Here is a 9,197-nt window from a genome sequence, read left to right on the forward strand (position 1 = left end):
TATATGTGTTTTGGGATGTCACTTGAGCATGCTAGTTGAATTTAGAAGTTTTTGAGAAATGATAGGATAGAGAAGGATGAGGACCGAATGTTTTGCTGAGCATGAGTAAGTGTTGAGCTTTTGAGATGGAGTGTGAATTCCAGCTCTGCCGAGTTTGTCAGCTCTAGCGGCGGAATTCAGCTCTGTCGAGTTGGTCAGCTCTGGCGTGTGAATTCCAGCTCTGCCGAGTTTGTCAGCTCTGGCGGTGGAATTCAGCTCTGTCGAGTTGGTTAGCTCTGGCGTGTGAATTCCAACTCTGCCGAGTTTGTTAGTTCTGGCCGCGGAATTCAGCTCTGTCGAGTTGGTCAGCTCTGGCGTGTGATTTTCAGCTCTGCCGAGTGGTCAGCTCTGGCGTGTGATTTTCAGCTCTGCCGAGTGGTCAGCTCTGGCGTGTGATTTTCAGCTTTGTCGAGTTTGTCAGCTCTGGCTGCCAAGTCAGCGCTGGCAGGGCAGTAGAGTTAAAATTGTTAAGTTTTAATTCCTTATTTGAGTTTAGGTTAATAAATGAGTTTTCTTTTATAATGACCCTTCTTCTCATCGATTCTTCATAGCAATGAAGGTCCTTTTGGGAAAGTAAAGACGTGGGGAGAGAGTGATATTCCCCGTTTATACGAGACGCAACGAGGTGGACTTTTCTACGCTAAAATTAAGTGAGTTTTATGTATTGATGTATGATTGAACTGAAAACCTATTTTGAAGTTATTGCATTGTCAAATATTTGATGTTTTGGTATGTTATCTATCTGCTTGAGATGAAGAATTCGGTCCTATGCTAGTGTAGATACTAGTAAGGATTTGTGTACACTGAGGTGGTCGTGAGTCATCTTTCAGGTTGGCTGATCATAGTGCTGCAGAGGGAGGCCTCCCTCTCAGTACTTGATGTTATAACAGATATGATACTTACTTGATGAGAAAGTCTGCGCAGACAACTTTGAGGAAATGAAAATGAGTTTAGCTAATACAGGGCCTTACTACAAATTCCTTGTATTATGCATATAAAATGGAAATGACAATATATAGCTCTATAAGCATGAGATGTTTGGCATGTGTTCACTGAGTGCTTTTGTACTCAGCCCTGCATATGTTTTCTAAATGTGCAGGTTGAGCCGATGTGGTGATGGTGCTGCAATGAGCGGAGTCTCCAGTGTTGTTAATAAATGAAGTTAACTTGTCTAGAATATGTCTTCATACATATGTCTAGCTACTTTCCGCTGCAAAATACTTTCGATGTTATGTTATGTTATGTCGTACTTTGAGTCGTAAGGGAATGGTTTCATATGATGTATAACTTGAATAAATATATTAATTAAGCTATTTATGTAGTCTTTCATAGACTATTTAATTTGAGTTTTCTTGAGTTGAGTATGTTTTATTGTTCTAAACGATGCCCCCTTTCTTCCCCTTATTCTTTAATCCCATCCCTAGTTGTAGATCACTCGACTTAACTATCCTTAGTTAAAGCGGGCTGCGACACTTATGAATTTTCTATGAATATTTCTAGGATATTTTTGAACTAATTATTGGTATGCCAAAAAAGTAAAATAAGTCTTGATATTAACTATTTGATTAACTATAAAGTGATTTTGATAACTAAAATTTTAGAAAATATTTTGGACTCTGAATATTATCAATGGATCCATATATAATACTCCCTCCGTCCCCAAAATAAGTTTCTCTTTGAGGACGGCACGGGTTTTAAGGAAAATGGTAAAGTGTATTGATAGTGGAGAAAAATATATTATAATTAGTATTGGGAGTGGTGAAAAGGTGAAAAGGTGTTATGATTAGTATTGGAAGTGGTGAAAAACTGAAAAGTAAGAATAAATAAAGTATTATTAGTGGTGGGGTAGTTGTCCAAAAATAGAAAGAAAGAAAGAGGAACTTATTTGGGGGACATCTCAAAATGGAAAAAGAGGAACTTATTTCAGGGACGGAGGGAGTACTAGTTTTCATGGAAAAAATATTCAATTTTTAATAGGTCTTCACTTTAAACACATCTATCAATTAAATATTAAAATATGTATCATCCATACGCACCACATTTATCATAGATAAAATGATTATGTTTGAAATATAAACAAGAGAATGATAAAGCTGATTGTTTCATAGGTTTTAACAAACATGTAGTTACTGCAAATTAATCTTTATTTTTTTTTAAAAAAAAAAGCAAAGTTTCAATCAGATAACTGCAAGGCTTGGCATTAATAGAACAATAGTCATTCTTAGATTTACTTGATAAATAAAAAAATCTGACTCTCTTCAATCCAAATAAGAGACTCAATTAAAGCAATCAAGCCACAAATACGTTTCATTCTCTTGCAGCATCCAACTGTCATTTTTGTTTTCTTACAAAAATTAAGCGCTACACCTAATAAGAAAAATTTGGGGCACTACACCAAATCTGAATGGCACAATATTTGTGGTCACAGAAGAGAGGTGAAAGAATCCACAAAAATCTCGTGTGATGAGATGAGATTTCTCTCTTTGTATTTTTGAAGGAGAATTCATAAAAATCCATAGAGTTTTAAAATCCACAGACTTTTGGATATCTAAGGATTTTTTAGGACTTTTTAAAATCTATATTGAATACCTCTAGATTATATTGAATACCTCTAGATTTTTAAAGACTTTTAAAAGTCTGGATTGAATGCACCCAAACTTTCAAAGTCCCAAAAAATCCTACAAACTCTAGAACCAATACACCCTCCTTAAGTAGGTTTCGAGGTTCCATTCTAATTCCTAAAGAGTAGGAAATTTCTAACTATTGATACACTTTGCCTAGATATAAATTATTGATAAATTGATTATGGATAAATCCAAGTAATTATTGAGAATAATCAAGAATAAGAAATATTCAGATAGTTTATAAGTTAATGGGAATAATTAAAGAATTTAAGAATGTATATGTAAAACTAATATTAATGATTTAGTAGAATTAAATAAATAATGAATGTAAAATTTATAAAATAATTAGTAATTCAATTAGAATATATTCTTAGTGAAATTAAATAAATAATAAGTTTTCAAAGCTTATAATATAACTAATAATATAATTAAAATATAAACTTAATCTATAAGGAATTAATAAGGCTAATTAACTCCCATTATCAAATAATTAGAGCTCATGCATAGATATATACAAGTACAACTGGACTCATCTATAATTTAAAATAGGTCCACTGGAATAATCTATAGAGCTTTATGGTGAACCTTATTGTGAAACCAAATTAAAAGCAAAATCGACAATGAGATTTACGTGGTTCGGGAAGAACACCTACATCCACGGGAAAGTTAGCCAATATTATTGATGATTCTGAAACGGGAAAGAGATTACAATTCACACAAACTCACCAACACTCAATTGGATCTAAAACTCAAGAAACTTGCTACAAAGATTTCTCTCAGAAACTCTCTTCTCTCTTGTTGGGAACCTTGTGGAATATCCTAACCCTTGTTTTGATGATACCAAAATTCATAGGACTTATATGTAATAGACTAGAATCGTTTTGAACTCAAGTGTTAGAGTTCGTTTCTAGTTTAGTTGCGTTGTCAAAGACTGAAGACTGAAGACTGAAGAACGAAGACTGAAGACTGAAGACTGCAGATACCAACTGAAGTATCAGTTGAAGAATCAGTTGAAGACTGATTATTTAATTCGCGCAAAGGACTGATACTAAAGTCAAGTATCAGTTGAACATTCCTCCTAGGACTGATCTTCCAACGTTCAGAGGAAGCCACGTACGCACAACTACAGCCGCATTAAATGCAGAGATCTCAGAATATCTTATCTCTGCAGAGGTCATTCCTATCTGGTGGTTACTTTTCAGAGATGTCACATCTCCTGTCCATCAAAGAGAGCCGTTTCCACACAGACAAGGAACCTCGAAGATTGAAGCCTCAGCCCAAATTCGAATTGCTCTCCAACGGAAGAAATCTTGGGGACGATTTACGCCAACGGATCTATTCAAGAGTTCTCCTACAAATAGCGCTCGAGGATCACTTCAACCTTCACTAATTCAACGACATAAGCTGAAGCTCTGCCAAAATTGCTACTCAGCCTAAAGCTTAACCGCCCCAAAGCTTGAATCGAAGAAGAGAATTCCAAAGCCAAAATCAGTCACTGTTGATTACATACATTCTCTTAGACCCTAGGCATATATCTGTTTACCCAGAAGCCAAAGGTCAAACTTGCTTCAAAGAACTTGTTCTTTGTAAGTATAGTTGGCACTCGTTCAAACCTCCCCCCCATAAGAGTGTTTGAGTGGTTCGGAGTTCAGGAAGGTACTCTGAACTCTGAGTGAAAAGTCTGAGCACGAGGTGTGCTTAGCAGGGAAATCCTACGCGAGGTGTGTGGGTGCTGAAGAAGGGTTTTCTTCAGTTTACGGTTGTGTGCACCAGGCAAGCACACGGGTACGGTTTGCAGTGCACCAGTGAAGCACTTGCGGAGTGGATTGTTGGTCTGATCAACCAACCGTGGATGTAGGAAAGGGTTTTTCCGAACCACGTAAAAGTCTCTATGTTATTTACAGCTTTCAGTTTTACATTCTTACTTGTGCTATTTCAATTGATAAAACTGAACACTGAATAACAGCAAAGAGAAACCTTAATCCAACAACCTACTCCACAGAGGCTATTACGAAACTAAGTTTAATTTTCGTTGCGTATGATATCAATCTGACTGAACTATCCTCTGATAGTAAGGAAGAGTGATATCATCTCTATCTTTGCAAACACGACTGAAGCCCTTACTTGGATCAGTTAAGTTCCAGTAACTTAACTGATAACTCATTACTGAAGAGCTTTCAGTATCAGTCGTCAACCCTGTTGGTCAAAACTGATTTCAGTAAAACAGGAGTCCTTGTTTGCATGCAAAGTTTCGTTTTGATCTCTGACTGAGATCCCTCTGATTGAGGTCAGTAGATTAAGTCAAAAATAGCCTATAGGTGTATTCCCCCCCTACACCTATTCGAGACCCTCTGGACCTAACAATTGGTATCAGAGCAGGTTGTTCGCAAGAACTATCTGCATCTGACTAGGTTCTACTTGAACTAGATCCTTTTGAGGGTATCGTTGTTTTTGATCAAAAATCTTTTCTCAAGTTTACTCTTGAGATTGCCTGCTCTGTGTTCGTTTCCTGTTTCCTGTGTGATTCTCCCTGCTTTCTCTAACAATGTACAGGAACAAGAAAGATTCCTCCAGCGATTATGTTCATACATATTTTTGAGGAATCAGTGGACTTGAGATGGGATCATTGGATTCTGATGAAGAAGAAAGGTTCATCTTTCCAGAAGAAAACCAGAGTCCAACCCACTCACAATCAGAAGCAACGAGCAGATATGATCAAACACAACTAGAGTATCAACACCTAAGAATGAGATTTGAAAATCTCCTTAGGGAGCACAAACAGATCATCAAAGAGACTGATCTTGTGCAGGATGCTCGAAGGATCGTCATGCGCCACTTCATTACAGATGAAGATGAATCTGACAAAAGAGATGTACAGGTGTCGCAGCCCGAAATCCCGACACTAGTGATAGTGGGGTACGAGTGTCGATACGACTATTTTTAAAGAATAAAAGATAAGAAGAATAGGTCGAACATCAAGCGGAAGCTCACATCAAAGCATGCTAAGGAAAATATTATCAATTGAACCCAAGGGTAAAATCGTCAACGTCGTTGTAACTTTTTAATTATCAGGAATTTCACGAATAAAAATAAAACAGGTATAGCTTATTTTTCATAAGGAAACATAATATGCAGAGTATCGCAGCAAAAGGCGAACCAGTTACATGTATGGAGACACATAACCGTGAGTATATTACTTGATTCATATTCAAAGTAACTTCACATCAAGACTTTATCGATAAAAAGGAAATACGATAAAGTAAATACGTCATCTAACGATTCCCCACCAGCACCAGACCAATCTCACTCCTCGCTTAGCCTGCACATTTAGAAATACATGCAGGGCGTGAGTATATAATACTCAGTGGGCAAACGCCGAAAAACAAGAAAGGCGCTCTTAGAGCTATAAGTTTGAAACTTGCCACATCTCAGCAATACACAGAAATAAAGTTAGCGTAAATGAATCTGTGCATGCAGTTTTCATAATCAACATCATAAATAAGTAACTGCGCAGTTTAAACATTCATCATGTATGTACCACTTCCACTACTCATCATCAAAGGTACTGAGAAGTAGGCCTCCCTCTCAAGTACCGTGACCGGCCGACCCGAAGACGGCTCACAGTCACCTCTGTGCACAAAATCCCGCTTGTGGCAGGACCGAATTCGTCTCATCAGTAGAGGGTAACACACAAGCTCAACATCAAAAATTGGCAAGTCAAACAGTTCTCAAATATCATTTATCTCAAAACATTTGTTAATCTCATAACATCATTATATCATCAAATCATTTTAGAAAACTCGGATAATATATTTATACTCAAAATATTGCCCACCTGAAGACCTTACTCAAAAACTCCCGTCAAAGTGGAGTTACTTACTTCCTTGCTCTGCTCGTGTCTTCAGGGATCATCGTCATCATCGAAGGTTCATGTCATAAAATGAATCCCGATTAGAAACTCAACGACAAAAACTCATGCCTCAACTCATGCTCTATATTATATTCTATCTCTTAATCAACTCTACATAAACTCTTTACTCATTTCAAAACCTTAAGTCCAAGGATAGGTTTCAAGAAAATCATGGTTCTAAGTCTCGATTTATCACTCATATATGGCTCGTCTAATATCATTCAAACACTTAGGCAACACAATCACATAAGGCACATAAGAAAATACCATCAAACGTCATCAAGACATGTTCTGTTTTTACACAGACTCGACTTCAAACTTTAACACGTTCTGACTCCGACATCCCCTGGACTCCAGACTCATACCAAACGAAAGGTATTTGAGTCTAGTTTCATTTAAAAAAAAGTAGAGTCAGAAACTCCAAGTGGTTTGGGAGATATGGCGTTTTTACCAAGGTCTACCATATTCGGCAGTTTTGAGCAATCGGAAACATTGATTTTTTTAAAATAGTAAACGTTGTCCAATTGAGCTCAAATTTGGTGGATATCTAGCCCATACAGTAAGGTTGATACCATAAAAATTTGGAAATCTAATTCACACAGGAAGTCACTGAAATGAATGACTTTGTCCCCTGTTCTCTGAAATTCCCGGCAGAAATGTGCAGATTTGGTTTTGCATTTTATAAAAATAGTAAATCAAGTCCAAATGACTTGAAATTTTACAGAGGTGCTCAAGACTCATGTAGGGACATTCTGTAAAATTTTCAAAGCTTTTTGATATCGACAAACCGTCGATCACAGTAGGTCAGTAGCCTACGAAAAATCACCAAAAATTCATTCCCAACTCTTAAATGCTCAATTTAACATTTATACAAAGCAAACACATCAAAACTCATTTTAAGCACTTAAAGCACTTAAAAACATTCAAATACATCAAAATACTCATAATACTCAATCTTGACTCTTTTCTTTCATCATCCACTCAAATCTCAAGGAAAACGTTTCTACAACGTATCAATCAAATTCCTTTCAATCTCATGCTCAAAATTTCTCAATCATTCATTATTGACCTCATACATCATGTAACTCATTTTACACATATATTTCCCTTTTTATCATGTAAACTAACTCTAGTGAAAAACTCATATATCATCATAAAATTCTCAACAAAAGCATGACAACTTCACAAAATGATCATAAATCAATTTGACCTCATTTTATCATTCGTTAACCCCACATCATATGAGAACTCAAAAACTCCTTCAAACTAAACTAAGTCCAAATTTTACTTAGCTTACATTAGACTTAATCAAACATATTAAAACACTACTATCATGCTCAATTACACATATCTTAAGTTAAATCACTTAATAGACACATAGACAAGAAGATCCTAATTTTTATTAAACTAAACTCTAAGAAATTTTATAAACTCACATGGATCTTTAATCTCATCATATATCTATCAATTTTAGTCATTTAAACTCACATCAAAACCATCAATTCACAAATAAGGGCATATATACACATATCCCTAATTCTAGTAAACTAATCTCATATCAAAACTCCAATTGACATCATATACTCAATTTACTCCATCAATCATCATCATATACACCTCATAAACTCATTTTCATCATCAATTCATCACCTTGATCATCAAGTCAAAAATTCCCAATTTGGGGTAAACTAACTCAACCGAATTTTTACATCACAAAGCATAGCTTTTCAAAACATACACAAATCATTACCAAACATCACATAGATCATTTTTCTCACCTCAATTCAAGGAAAGAAGAAGAAAAATTTTTGAAGGGTAAGATACCCATTTTTTCGAAAATTTGAAGGAAAAAGGGAGGGGGTGATTTCTTGCTCCAATCCTTCAAATAAACTCATATACACACTCATACAAATTATATCTATGAAAATGGAGATCACTTACCCAAGTTTTCACCAATTATCCAAATTTTCTCTCACTATTCTTGAAACCAATCTTCAAGGATTCTCTTGGATTTAAGTTAATAGGATGTGTTTATGGAGGATTTAAGTAGTGATTTATGTGTTTGGCATACTTGGTAGAGCTTCGGAGGTTTCATCAATGGCTAACAATGGAGGAAAGTAGAGAGATGAAGGGGAGAGAGAGATGACCGAAAATGGGGTGGAGAAGAGAGAGGAAACTTTTGCAAGATTGTATTTGATTTGGATGATCTTGTGTATCTTTAAAGAGATTTGTAAATCTTAGGGAATATTTAGTAATTAATGGATGATCTATCTCTCACTCTAATCTCTCTCTAATCTCTACACTCTCCATCTCATACTCTCAATTCTCTACTCTCTCAAATCCATACTTAGCAAAATTTAGGCATATAACATATGGTATGGGTGATTAAATAAAGTGTGTGAAAGGTGATCAAATAAAATCACAAAACTATGGTAATGTCACTCATTAATAAAATACCACATCATAAATATTCATGTGACCAAAATAATAATTATAGCACTCATATTAGTGCACTCACATATATATAATATTCCTCTTCGTAGGAAGAAAAATAATTTAAAAAAAAATATTATGCTCGGAAAAATTTTCATAAACCGGCCTCATTCGATTTCTCGATAAAAATA

General features: G+C 35.6%; 1 long non-coding RNA gene across 1 annotated transcript; it reads right to left on the reverse strand.

The window, feature by feature from the left end:
* Positions 1-5,755: 5,755 nt before the first annotated feature.
* On the reverse strand, positions 5,756-8,738 carry LOC131024453 (uncharacterized). The gene is made up of 3 exons (XR_009101848.1): positions 8,515-8,738; positions 6,499-6,562; positions 5,756-5,982 (listed from the first exon to the last, which is right to left on the reverse strand). It is a non-coding gene; the product is annotated as an uncharacterized LOC131024453 (long non-coding RNA).
* Positions 8,739-9,197: the final 459 nt, after the last annotated feature.

The sequence above is a fragment of the Salvia miltiorrhiza genome, chromosome 5 (genome assembly GCF_028751815.1).
Source record: "Salvia miltiorrhiza cultivar Shanhuang (shh) chromosome 5, IMPLAD_Smil_shh, whole genome shotgun sequence".
Classification (NCBI taxonomy): Eukaryota; Viridiplantae; Streptophyta; class Magnoliopsida; order Lamiales; family Lamiaceae; genus Salvia; species Salvia miltiorrhiza.